This window comes from Nannobrachium achirus (assembly GCF_963921795.1).
Source record: "Nannobrachium achirus genome assembly, chromosome: 14".
In the NCBI taxonomy this organism is placed as follows: domain Eukaryota; kingdom Metazoa; phylum Chordata; class Actinopteri; order Myctophiformes; family Myctophidae; genus Nannobrachium; species Nannobrachium achirus.
In genome coordinates this window covers 59,670,457-59,685,223 of record NC_137821.1, presented here as the reverse complement: position 1 = coordinate 59,685,223, position 14,767 = coordinate 59,670,457, and the positions used below count along the sequence as shown (strand labels likewise).

General features: G+C 41.6%; 1 protein-coding gene across 1 annotated transcript in view; it reads left to right on the top strand.

Annotated features, from left to right (window-relative positions):
* Positions 1-14,767, top strand: part of LOC308298166 (protein NLRC3-like) — a gene marked incomplete at both ends in the record, with an annotated part of 148,119 nt that overhangs the window by 115,207 nt on the left and 18,145 nt on the right. The gene's annotated exons all lie outside the window — the stretch shown is intronic.

Below are 14,767 nucleotides of genomic sequence, written 5' to 3'. Positions count from 1 at the left end.
TGCAAAGAGGGGATGGCATAATGACTGATAAGGGGTTTCTAATCGAGGAAGAACTGACCGCATTAGGACTGCACTTAAATATCCCACCCTTTGCAAGATCTAAGAGGCAAATGCCAGCTGGAGATGTGCTCAAAACAAAACGCATCGCAAAGCACCGGGTGCATGTAGAGCGGGCCATTGGTAAAATAAAGAGGTTCAAAATTGTGTCACAAAGAATTCCCAATACTAGGATGGGTAACATAAATCAAATCTGGTATGTTGTGAGTATGTTGTCAAACTTCCAGCCTCACATTCTTAAAAATTAAGGCAGGGGTTAAAGAAGTTCACTGCTATTCCAGTGTATCCACTGTGTCCCTATACCTTTTTTCAATCAGGCAGACCGCTGCTATAAGCTAAGAGTCACGAATATTACTATCAGATGGCTTGGGCTCACTGGTATGTCATGGTGTGATTTTATTTCTTAAATGTGCTGAAGACCATCACCTAGAGAGGATATACTTTGATGCAGTAAAATTGGAACAGATGAAGAACAAATTTGGTGTATTGTACTTTGATTACTACATTAAGCATGTGAATAAAATGTAGAGTGAAAATAAATATGGATTTCAGAATGCAGACAAAAAAACATCTACACAGCCACACACATTAGTCCCTTCATGTTTTGAGTCTTGCATTATGTTTTTTGAAACATGTTAATAAACCAGTGGGGAATGTTTTTTAATTTGTTCTCATCTTATTCTCGTGTCTAACTTACCTGGTGGCTTAGACCACATCCCAGAGGATACTTTGTGCCTCCAACATCTACATGATGATGTGTTTCTGTTGAGATGTAACTTATTGGGGAGTCAGTCATCTCTCTCAATAGATTGAAGGTTTCAGATCCCAGCACTTTCCTAAAAAAAAGCACATAGAGTACATTCCTAAGAACATTACAATACTGATGGATGGCAGGTAATTTATTACACCGTACACAGAAAGCAAAAACTTACTTGTTGTGGGTGTAACTGGACATAATCGGTTTCCGCTTCCGGTTGACTAAGGCTTTCGCTACCACCAGATTAATCACTGGTTCATTTAAGATTTTTTTACCCCTGGGTTTGTGCCACTGTTGAGGTAAGCTTGTGCATGAGATGGGTTCTTCATTTCCATGAAAAGGGATGGGGATGTTCTCTTTTGTTGCCCGGCCATAGTCTAGAGTAAACATCAGGCCCACAACATGAGAACAATAGCCTGGTGCCCTGATAAAAGAAAGAAGAAAAACAGCATCATTACCACAATGACTTACAGTATCTTGGGTTGAAACATATTTTTGTCAACATTGATACATCAGTATGCCTATTCCTTGGACAATAACATTTTGTAGGGTTGACATTATTTGTGCTAAGATGACCACTATTCATTGATATAGAAGGATAAGCCTTTTTGATTCCTTTGTGGATTGGTGTTAATAGCAATAAGCATGAAACAGGATAGGTTTGATTGATTGAAGACTGAAGAAGTTTGCATAGGAAAGGGTACAGTTTCATGACGGTACAGTTCACTGGTACAAGGTCTACTGAAAGGAGATCCTAGAAAAGACTAAGCTTATTTCAATAGGAAACCATTGAAGTATCTCATAACATTGAATGACAGATGGATAGAACACAGTAGGCCTACTATGCAGTAGATATATATATATATTTTTTTTAATGCAGTAGGACAATACAAAGAAGGGTCAGGGGAGGGTAGAGCTGGGCTATGTTTGTTTTAACCACTTTGCTATTAGGTGAGTATACAGTACATTCAGTATTTACTATAAGTATACTAGTCTAACCCTGGGCATGGTCTGACTGAGATAATGCATTGTCCATCATAAAGTATATGTGAATGACACATGAGCTTGTAGGTCGGCTATTTTCATTTGTTGGCTACTTTTACTTTTGGTAGTTAGAGTTGATTTCGCTGCCAACACTTTCTACATCATACTTGGCGAAGCTCAGCCGTGAGCCCCCGACGACCCCCTTTTCAGAACCGGGGTCTCGCACCCCCACAAGTTCACACCTCGACAACTGTTTTAACTAAGAAATGAGTCTATGTGCATATCAATAGACATGTATGGTATGTGTTGAGTGGCGATCACGGGACATATTGCGACCCCCAAACATGAATCAACATTGCACCACTGACTATAGTTAGCCATAAATTATAACTACCAGGAGAGGGTGCTAATATGCGGAGGTTAACCTCCGCATATTAGCACTCTCTCCTGGTAGTTATAATTTATGGCTAGACTATAGTCACTATACCTGGACAAATCCATTTGGAAGTTGATGGGAAGATATTGCACATTGAGATTATTGACATAAGATACTTAAATATAAAACTTACCCAGCAGTACAAGAACATGACTGGTCCAAAAGTCTCTCTTGGTCAAATTTGAGAAAGAGATTGTGGGGCTTCTCATTTTTGGCTTGAGAACGGTATGCATTTCCTTCTATGACTGTTGTGTTTCCTTCTTTTTTAATTTTAATATTATGGATATATGCTTCAAAGGCATACTGTAGCCCCTTTTCCCTCGACCTAGATGATATTAAGGAACTGTTGTTCCAAAAACTTTGGCTAACAGCGACGGGCAGCGTGTTGACATTTTCCTCCATACTGACAGTGAATGAATGACTGACGACAGGTGCTGCAAAGCGTGTCGGACATATCAAAACTACCGTCGAGGGAAAGGTGGGGCGGAGCTACCGCTAGTCATCCATTGAAACCAGTGAACCAGTCAGTGCTCTAGACTCTAGTCACAGACACACAGAGTTATAATAAGGACACACAGCCATAACAAGTCGCCATATTATGACGTCATCACTGAGTCAACTGAAAGCTATTCTATGGCTAGAAAGGCACTAGGAAAAAATAAGGTCTTTGGCGCCGACCGGTGGTTGTTTTGGTTAATGATTCTTAGAGTTTATGCATAAAAGGCATTATTTAGCAGATGCTTTTAATCCAATGTGACTTACAATAAGCAGGTTAATTATATATCACTATAATAAGCAAGATAATGTTAGTACATCAACAATTCTTGAGGTGGGTCAGTATAATGAGCACAAAGAAAAGTCAAACCAAAATATTAAGCTACTTGAACACATTTATTGACTTTCCAAAGCCTTTTACAGTCTAGAGACTGAGGTAGTCAGTGTAATAAGACTGCACTGCACTGCGACCAGCAGCACACCATGTAATGTTACACAGTGAAAACAAATACAGGCAGAGGCAGCAATTACTTAGTACATTTGATAAGCAGAATGTGAGTTACACTCAGCAGCAACTGCAACAATCCTTTGATAGTCAAAAAACAGAAAAAAAAACAAAATGCATTTGAAAACAAAAGTCATAACTTTACTTATGTTTACTCTTACATAATGCATTATAAAACTATGTACAACTTAGGCAAATCCACTGATTAAAGTACTTCTTAACCAGCTAAAAAAAATTGAGTGTTCACACTCTTCAAGTATGTAAAATGTAAATTGTCCTCGTATAGCAGCAAACGCAATTGCAAATGCCTTAAAAATTGAGCGTTTCACACTCCCCAAGTAAACCAACCTAGCAGCAAATGCACTTGGCAAATGCCTTAAAAATTGAGCGGCTCACACTCTAGTAGCAGAAAATGTAACCTAGCAGCAAATGCACTTGTCAAATGCCTTAAAAAATTGAGCGGTTCACACTCGAGTAGCTGAAAATGAGCCAAAGGTGTGTTTACGGGTGTCGTTGTTTGCAATAAATTGTTGGGCGATTTCGTTTGGTTGCAGCTTATCAAGTTTGTCTTTATGCACATGACACACAACCACATTGTTCAGTCTGTCCTGATTCATGGTGGATCTCAGCCAAGTTTTGAGTCTTCTCAAGGCACTAAAACTCCTCTCTGCCTCACAGCTGGAGGCTGGCACCACAAACAACAGTCTAACCACAGCCTCCACTTGCTTAAATAGGTCCCGTACCGCTGGTTTCAGCCCAGCGAGCAACTCAGCTGCCTCCCCACTGCTCTTGAACACATATTGATGGCAAAATAAAGGCAACTGAACAGCAAGAGCCTCCCTATTCAGCTCAGGGTACTGATCTACCACATCGGTGTTTGGCACCTCAATGGCTTGCAAATCTAGACTTTTAACGAGTTCAGTTGCCTCTACAAACAGGGAAGCATAGGATTGGTCGCTTCGTTTCTGTTGAAAAGCAGAACGCACTACGCGACGCCCCAGCTGCCTTAAAGCTAAAGCTCCAAACAGCCCAAAACAAACTAATTAGGGTTGTGCTTGGTCTCCCTCCTCTGACCCACCTTACCGAGCATCACCACGAAAGCGTGGGGTGGCTCAAAGTAGCTGACAGAGTACAGCATCTTGCAATGGGCCTGGTGTACAAGATACACTACACCTCCAAGATTCCCATGTACCTGACAAACTACTTCTTAAAGGTCAAGGATGTTCACGATCATAACACCAGAGGCAGCTCCACTAATCATCATCAGCGTAGATTTAACACTAAACAAGGCGCTAACTCGTTCTCCTGCTATACCATCAACATGTGGAACGCCCTTCCACAAGCCCTAAAGGAGAGCAAATCCCTAGCCTCCTTCAAAATTGGTATGAAAAGTCACCTTCAGACAGCAGCTACCAGTGACTTGTAAATAGACTAAGCCCCCATGCTCCCCCCCCCCCTTTTTCTTTGTATTCTGCCTTTTGTATTTGATGTTATGCTTTTGAAACTGATATTATCCTAGATAAAGTACTATGTTCTATCCCTCTGTCTTTCAATGTTATATGAGATACTTAAAGTGTGGTTCCTGTGGAAATAAGCCTCGGCTTTCTAGGATCTCCTTTTAGTTGACCTTGTACCAGTGATTTGTACTGTCATGAAACTGTACTTTTTTCTATTGCAAACTTCTAATAAATTCTTCAATCAATCAATCAATATGCGAACAGAATCGCTCATGCCAGACACAGTTGCATTTCTGCTCTGCAGAGATTTGTTGAGGGTTTCCAATTCACCTATTACAGATGCAGCAAGTTTAAGACCTAAAACAGTTTTGCCCCTATTGAAATGTTGAAATAACCCACTAGCAGTTGATGCCGAGTTTGATTTACTTTGACCCATTTCCTCCAAGCTGCTGAGTACACTGGCATATTGACGAAACACAGCCTTAACTGCTGAATGCCTCACTGTCCATCTAGTAGGGCAAAGGGGTTTCAGGGTGGTCACTGGCTGATCTGAATCTGATGTGGCAATTTTCTCAAATATGGCCTTAAACTTGCCAGACTGGCTAAAGAGAACTCCTAACTGGTGGACCCAAGAAAGGGCATCCCGAATAAGTGGTGATTCAGAGCAGGCAGCCTGTGCAATCAAGTTCACACAATGTGCTCCACAGTGGACGAAGAGAGCTAAAGGCTGTTGCCTCATTAAGATGGCCTGTGTACCATTGTATTTCCCAGCCATATTGGAAGCACCATCGTAACTTTGGCCACGTAAACCAGAGATAGGTAGATTGAGCCTTAGCAGAACATCGGTAATCATGTCAGCAATTGCCTCCCCAGTCGTCTCAGACACCTTATAAAGCCCAATGAAGTCTTCATGAGGGACCAAGTTCTCATCTATGTAACGCAGGCAGAGCGATTCTTGTTCTGCACCAGAAATATCTTGTGTTCCATCTACTATAACTGAGAACTGCAGAATAGGTAGACCCCTAATCGTGTCCCTTATCTTCCTAATTACAGTATTTCCCATTATATTTAAAAATTCATTCTGGGCAGGACCACTGATGTAGTTAGTGGTACGCGTCAGCCACGTTTTTAACAACGGATCATCGTCTCCTCTGAGCTTTAACAGCTGAAAGAGATTCCCAGAGTCAGAAGTGTGGCCTCTTAAGGCTTGACCTTGCCTGGCATATAGCTGTACTGAGGTAATAATTTTCTGTAAGCAATGCCTTGCCTCAGATTGTTGTCGTGCCCAAGCACTGGATAATTGGACAGTTACAGGATTAGACTTGTGTGCTAATACAGCATGAGTATGACTCTGGGTTTTCTCGTGACATCTACATTTTTCAGTGGCTTTTCTCCAATTTCTAAAACCTGTTGTTACAAAGGCAGGTTCTGTTTTTTTGACAGCAGATGACCTGTTCCCAGAATACAATTTACTGCAATAAAAACAAACAACACCTTTAACAGATGGTCGGTAATGTAACCATTTGAAATCATTAAACCACCTCTGCTGGAATGATAACACCTTGTTAGACAGAGTTTGTTTTTCTATGTATTTGGGATGTGGATGATATGGCTCAGTGCCATCATTGATATCAGTATCAGTCATATCTGGGACCTGGGACCTCCTCTGGAATCCGGTCTCTCGATGGGGTCTGGCCAGCACAGGGATTCTGGATCTTGGGAGGATCTGGTCTCTCACTGGGGTCTGCTGCATGGATTAAAGGGACAAAAGCATAGTCTATCATAAATAGAATAAATAGGGAAAAAAAATGAAAAAGAACCTCCAAAATCAATACACAATTGCACTGACACCTACCTGAATGGTACGACTCTCAGCTCCCATGCTGCTGGTCTGCAAAGACGAGGGACTGCAGCTGGTCTCTGAGGACTCCGGTGAATCTCTGCTGGTCGTGTCTGGTCATACAGCATAAACAGATAACATGTTTTTAATATTTTTAGTGATATAAAGTAAATGGTGCATTTATATATAGGGCCGTTCTCCAAGGCACTGTACAGAGATTGTGCATTACATTCACAGACATTACATTCACAGACAGCAGATCATAACGCAAATAATGATGCTTACCTGTAGTACGATGTGGCCGTTCATCGGCTGCTCTCCTATGGCTGGTCCTTCCACGATATCTGGGGCTGGGGATCTGTGATCTCTGCTCTCTCACTGGCATCTGCTGCATGGATGAAAGGGACACACATATTGTCTATCATCAATAGAACGAAAAAATAACCTCCAAAAACAATACACAATTGCATTGATACCTACCTGAATGGGTCGACAACTCTGAGCTCCCATGCTGCTGGTCTGCAAAGACGAGGGACTGCAGCTGGTCTCTGGGGACTCCGGTGAATCTCTGGTCGTGTCTGGTCGTATAGTATAAACAGATAAAAAAGTATTTTTAGTGATATAAAGTAAATTGTGCATTTATATATGGGGCCGTTCTCCAAGGCACTGTATTCACAGACCGCAGATGAGTAATGCAAATAATGCTGTTTACCTGTAGTACGATGTGGCCGTTCATCGGCTGCTCTCCTTTGGCTGGCCTTTCCACGGTATCGGGGGCTGGGGATCTGTGATCTCTGCTCTCTCACTGGCATCTGCTGCATGGATGAAAGGGACATAAACATATTGTCTATAATCAATAGAAAAAAATAGAAAAAATAACCTTCAAAATCAATACACAATTGCATCGATACCTACCTGAATGGGTTGACGACTCTCAGCTCCCCTGTTGCTGGTCTGCAAAGACGAGGGATTGCAGCTGGTCTCTGAGGACTCCGGTGAATCTCTGGTCGTGTCTGGTGCAACAGTATATAAACAGATAATGCAAAGTATTTTTTGTGATATAAAGTAAATGGTGCATTTATATATGGGGCCGTTCTCCAAGGCGCACTGTACAGAGATTGTGCATTACATTCACAGACGGCAGATGAGTAGTGCAAATAATTATGCTTACCTGTATTTGTAGTACGATGACGTGGCCTTTCATCGGCTCTCCTTTGGCTGGTCTTTCCACGGTGTTTGGGGCTGGAGACCTCTGATCTCTGCCCTCTCACTGGCATCTGCTGCATGGTTGAATGGTAAAGCAGATCAATAGAAAAAAAATAACCTCCAACATCAATACACAATTACATTGATATCTGACTACCTGCATGACTCGACTCCGAGCTCCCCTGCTGGTCTGCAAAGCAATGGGAACGCTGGTGTCTTGGACCTCTGCTGTCTCCCCACTGCTGTCTGCTGGTCTCTCGTCATCCTTAATGTAGATAATATTTGCATCTAAGGATGGGACAACGTATAGGATTATTGGTTGTTGTAGCTATAAAAATGCTCAACATTTATATTAGTCAGAATAAACATTATCCCTACTCTCATCTGTAGCTTCTGAACTCTCTGTGGAGTCTCTGCTCCAGCTGGGACTTGCCTCCTCTGGACCTGAAGTGTAGATGGTATTTGCATCCATGGATGGGACAATGCATTTTTTGTTAGCTATAAAAATGAAAAATGGTATTACAGAGAATAAAAATTATCCCTACTTTCATCTCTAGCTTCTGACTCCATGGAGTCTGTGCTTCTCCTGTTAGGACCTGCAGTGGCATCAGGCATGTCCTCGACAGGGTTTTCATCTAGGAATGGGACAAGTACAACATTATTGTTTATAGCAATACAAATGCTCACAATAATTATATTGCAGATAATTCAAATTATCCCTACTTGCATCAGTAGCATCTTGAGCAGTGGCTCTCCTCACCGGTCCCCCTGACTGGCTTTCTGTCTCCTAAGAAATAGGCTACAGTTTGTAAGTAACCAAAACACTCAAAACAGTGACATTTAAAATGTACTTATTTTATTTAAGCATTTCTACAACTGAAAAAATAAAAAAATACCAGAGACTCCCCACCACCATGGCTGCCACTTTCCACAGCTGCTGTTGTTGTTGTCTATATGACACAAGATTATCTACATTAACATCACGCTCTATTCATTTTCTATGCAGACATTAAAACATGATACATTAAAAAATGATATTTGGGATATTATTTATATATATTCCTACTTACACAGAGTTTTTTGGGGGCAATAAAAAAAAAACGTATGTCCATATTATTCCGCTTTTTCATGTTTCTGACTGTTTGTGAACGTGTGAACGTCTGAGAGAGAGAGAGAGAGAGAGAGAGAGAGAGAGAGGTAAACATATATACTCATGCCAATAAAGCCCTTTGAATTGAATTGAGAGAGATAGAGGGAAAGTGAGACTGACTCAATATAGGCCTACTACAAAAATACACGCTACTGCTAGTCTTACTGTTTTCTTTTTCTTTACATATCTACTGCATAGTACTGTGTTCTATTTGTCTGTCATTCAATGTTATATGAGATACTTCAATGGTTTCCAGTGGAAATAAGCTTAGTCTTTTCATGGATCTCCTTTTAGTAGACCTTGTACCAGTGAACTGTACCGTCATGAAACTGTACCTTTTCCTATGCAAACTTCTAATAAAGTCTTCAATCAATCAATCAATCAATCGATGCTACGATGATGAGCTATCTATGAGATTGAGTAGTACACATAGCCTATAGGTTATAGTGAACAGAATTGGTAAACTAAGCTAAATTGAGCTGCTTTGGAAGAACACTAGTCTACCATTAATTGTGTTTGTAGCATGCTTAGCTAAATGCTAACCAATGTATGTTACTGTTACATACATACCGTTGCCTCAGAGACAGTCAGACAGACAGAAACACACCAAATTAAATTAACACACACAGAGGGCTTTACAGTAGCTTTTGTCCACATAATGACCACAATTAATTCTTTATTAGTACTTAGAAAGCAATGAAAGCATTTCCCAGGCCGTGCTCGAGTCGGTGTCAGACCGCCATTCCGAAACACCGCCATTCCGAACATTGACTAGGGTTAGGGTTAGGGTTAGGGGTAGGGTTAGGGGTAGGGTTAGGGTTAGTTAGGGTTAGGGTTAGGGTAAGGGTTAGGGTTAGGGTTAGGGTTAGAAGTCAATGTTCGGAATGGCGGTGTTTCGGAATGGCGGGGTGTAACCGCTCGAGTCGAGTGGTGTCCGGAGCTGTGTGGACATTAAGAACTGGCTGTAACTGGCTTCCTTAACAGGCTACAGCTGTGTGGAGTTAACTTCTGACTTGAGAGAAATGGGCGTTGCTATACTGAGGGCACTGGACGGTCTGGACCAAACCATTTGGGGATTTTAGATGGGGTGGGGGGGGCTTAAAAATAATCGCTCACGTTTAGTGCGTGATTTTCAGAATTCAGACCCCTAAAAGTTTGGCTTGGGGGTCCCTGACTGGGGGTGACGGGGGGGACTTCTGGAAGTGAATGGAGGGGACGAAATTGAACCTGGAAGGTGACAAAAACACCTTGTCCCCCCCGCCATTTGCGCCTATGTCCGTGGCATAGCCGGACAGAGCCGGCATGGAGCTTGCGTCTGCCGCTGTTTCGGAACCTATCACCCCCCCACACACACACACACGACGACTACCAGTGGACCACCGACAGAAATGTTAGAAACCTTGGCTCACATTGTGTTAATTCTGCTGGCACGGAGACATAACTCTAAGCACGGAGCATGTCCCAAACGCTGAGGTAAACATGTTGTTGTGCTGAAGCGAGCTCATAGCTTGTAGTTCTCGAAGGGTTCCCAGTTCGATCCAGGGCTCCACCAGAGTTAGTGTTGAAGAGTCCTTGAGCAAGACTCTGAACCCATAGTTGCTCCTGATGAGCAAGTTGGTGCCTTGCATTGTTTCCTCTGCCATCGGTGTATGAATGTGTGTGAATGCGTGAATGTAATGAATGTGTGTGTGAATGGGTGAATGTAATGAATATGTGTGTGTGAATGGGTGAATGTAATGAATGTGTGTGTGAAATTGGCTGAATGAAATGAATGTGTGTGTGTGTGTGTGTGTGTGTGAATGTAATGCACAATCTCTGTAAAGCGCCTTGGATGAAGGCGCTATATACTGTAAATGCACCATTTAACATTTTGTTGGTGCCGTGTTCCCCACTACTGTCCCTTGGATTGGAAGTTTATTTCGCGGCGGTTGTGTGCAGGTTTAGTGTGCTGGGCAAGCTTCACACGCACACACACACACACATCACCGAAGTAAATCTGTTTATACTTTGTTGTCACGGTGTGTTCCGTGCCAAAACTGGCTGATCTACAAGCTCACAGCGCCTCGCATTAACAACAAGCCTGGTCATTGTTAACACATTGGACACCATCTAACTCAAATTATTATGGATATGCAGTGTCACCACTCATTTAAACTTTATTTTGAAGAGCCCCGGAAGCTTCGTGCGTGTGCACGTGTGTGTACCCTTACGATTTCAGGAAGGAGTTTAGTTTGTTTACAAACGGTCGCAAAACTAAAATCCTAACCGTGGCTTTTGGCCTCTGTTGCCGTTACACCATCTTTGTGCTGGAGTCCTCCAGCGCTCCCAGTGCTATGTGAACCTCTTCTAGGTGGTAACGCAACACCTTTACGCTCTCTATATGTGATTACCAGCGGGTGTCTGAGAGGGCTTTTACAGTCAGCCCAGAATCATTTTTGCACTCCCTGATTCTTGGCTTTCATGTTACTCCCGTTATCATAACTTTGGCCCCTGCAGTCAGTCACTCACTGATGTCGAGACCCAGTTTTTTCCAGTGAACTCACATTGAATAAATACAGTGAAATGTTCAGCAATAGAAACAACAGCAGGCTTTTCTTCTGTTTTTGGGACACAATTCACAATGCACAAAATGACTGCCATCTGTTCAATATGGCTGGCGTCGGGTGAATAATATTTAGCGTTGTGCACCTTTTCACAGATGGACTGGAGAACCATCGCTCCTATCCTCACAATCAGCTCATTCTGTATGTGCTTGCTGAGGTAATGAGTGGTTATGTCACGTCTCTCGATTCTTCGCAAGTGCTCGCTCATTACTGGGTCGTGTTTAGCCATCGGCTCCACCTGTCCTAAAGAATGACCATTGGAGTGCTTGTACAGTTTGTCTGATGTACCACGAAAGGCCATGTTACATTCAGCTAAAGGGCAGATGATGGAGATAATTCTGCACAGCACTTCTCTCCAATATTTGTTTTTCTCTTTGATCCATGTGTTGCCAGTCCACAGTCTTCATAGTAGCCATGCCATGAGCGTGTGCCACGCTTCCATACAATGGGTGTGTGCTTTTGATTGCTTGTGAGCTTTTAGAATATCTCCAACATGTTTCCATCCATCATATCCCTCATTTGACAGACTGATGCCACGTTTCCCGAACAAAAACAGAAAACCCTATCCTCAAATTTATAATCAATGGTGTCTGACTATACCTTCTTCATTATAGTCAATGGTGTCTGACTATACCTTCTTCATTATAGTCAATGGTGTCTGACTATACCTTTTTCCTTATAGTCAATGGTGTCTGACTTAACCTTCTTCATTATTGACAGTGGCGTCTGCCTGGCCACTAGACTGACTATACCTTCTTCATTAACCTTGTCCCTAGTAAGTAAGTGAACTGGGGATTGTTGTGTTGCCAGATTTTTTCAAAGAAACAAGCAGCCAGGTCTATGAAAAATAAGCCCAAAAGAAGCAACTAGGCTCAGTGTTAATACTTTACATTGGCTATTTGAAAATAGCAGATCAGCAAGCTCACAATGTGTGACATCACAATACGTTGTGAGCTTGTAGATATGCTATTTTCAAAAATATTGGGTAAAAAAGTACAATATTTTTTAAATATTTTAAAACCTAATCTTGACCTGATCTTGTATGGGGGTCCCTGGCACCACATATTTCCAAATGGGGGTCTGCGACAAATACATATTTTTGGAGTAAATGTAATGGGTATTTTCTTTCACAGAAAAATGTGGTGGAACAAGTAGACTTTTTTACTTAAGTAAAAGTATCAATAGTTACTGAATTATAGAAATACTCTGTTACAAGTAAAAGTCTGGAATTCAAAAAAAGTACGAAAAGTATTGGCATCAAAATGTACTTAAAGTACCAAAAGTAAAAGTACAAAGTGTTTGAACATAGCAGATCTACAAGCTCACAACGTGTTGCGATGCGCTGTGAGCAATTATCGAAGGTATAAAATAGGGCTAAAGTGGTTTACAATGTATGTTTTATAATATTATAATGTATATCTGCAAAGTAACAAGTAACTAACGTGTTCAAATAAATGCAGTGGAGTAAAAGTACAGTATTTGGATCCAAGATGTAGTGGAGTAGAAGTAAAAATATTAGAAATTCTGGCCTGTCTCGGGAAAAAGTGATAACTACCTCCACCAGAACATGGGCTAATGCAATTCATGCAGCAGTGAAGAACATCTATTATACTTTGTTTATATGCATGCTGTGGTTGTGTGTGTGTGTGTGTGTGTGTGTGTGTGTGTGTGTGTGTGTGTGTGTGTGTGTGTGTGTGTGTGTGTGTGTGTGTGTGTGTGTGTGTGTGTGTGTGTGTGTGTGTGTGTGTGTGTGTGTGTTTGTGTGTCCTGCTGCTCACTGTGTGCGCTACTGTGAGGTGATGTTGTTTGGGCTGAAACGGTGCTCTCTTTTCACAATAAAATGTCACCCGCCCGTGTTTAGTCCCGTACTGCCCGTTCCCGAACCCGCAAACTTATACAAGTATGTTTTCCATCAGTTTTTGCCTGCCTGTCAAACACGGACCCCCGCCGGGTATTCAGGGGTACCCACTACCCGGCCCGTTGCAGGACTCAAATAAGATGTTCACACATCATGTGTGCAAGTGGACAATTTAGCCTAAATGTGGTGCTAAAGTGGAGGTCATGAGGTCAGTGAAGCAGTAAATTTAATCCTGTGGGGAGAATAAATGTGATCAACAAGTTTCATGACAATCTGACCACTACTGTACATTTAGAAATGTTGTGACAGTGAACATTTTGACCTAATGGTGGTGCTAGAAGAAAGACTATTTGAACACTGAAATCAGTTGGGGTCATCCTCTGGGGAGCATGAAGGTTCACAGTCTTTATTTATATTATTCTTTTCAACATAGGTTGTTGTTTATGATGTTTATGTAAGCTCTCAATGAGCGACTTATTGTGAGCTTCTAGATCTGCTATTTTGGCTGAATGTTCAGCCCAGAATAGGGTCATAGGCCATATGGTGGCACTCTACCTTAAACAATTTCTAACTAGATAGAAGATCTCTTAGTTGACTTCACTGGCAGTGAATGTGGTTTAATCGGTTTAATTTTACATTTAATCTTTACAGACTTGCTGGCTGTGATCTCAAAAAGACAGACTGTGACGGTGTGGCTTCAGCTCTCAGCTCTAATCCTTCACATCTAACAGAACTGGACCTCAGTGGGACCAAACTGGACCTTTCATCTGTGGAGCTGATCTTTGCTGGACTAAAGAGTCCACATTGTAGACTGCAGATCCTAAGGTCAGACTAATTTACCACCATTATTTGTATTAGTTTAGTTTTACTATTTATTATGTGATTATAACATTAATACAGTGGTGAGAGTGTATTTGAAGAGTGTGAATAAGATTGACATCATGTTACCCACACTGACTAGAATAATGATAAGGTACAGTGACTACAGTATGTGATCCATCATGGCTGCTAGGGAATGATCACATCCAGTTATGTAATCATTTGACTGTCAAACTGGTGTAAACACAGACTGGAAGGTTTGCTGGTTCCTCAGCCTACCAGCACCAGCAGTTTGATCAATTATGATCACTGGTGTGTTTTTAAGAGTTTCAGAGTAAAACAGTCCATTATTCTGAAATGTTGCTGATAAAACTGTGTCCTGTCTGTTTCCTATGAGTTATTTATTTCATAATTATAACAACACAGATATTTCACATGTATTTTGTAAAGGTAATGGAAAGCAAAACTGCTACACAATTCTGTGATTTGTTTCACTTTCTTCATTGGTATTATTATTATTTGTTCTTTTATGGACCTCAGTGGGACAAAACTGGACGATTCAACCATGGAGCTGATCTCTGCTGTTCTAAAGAGTCCACG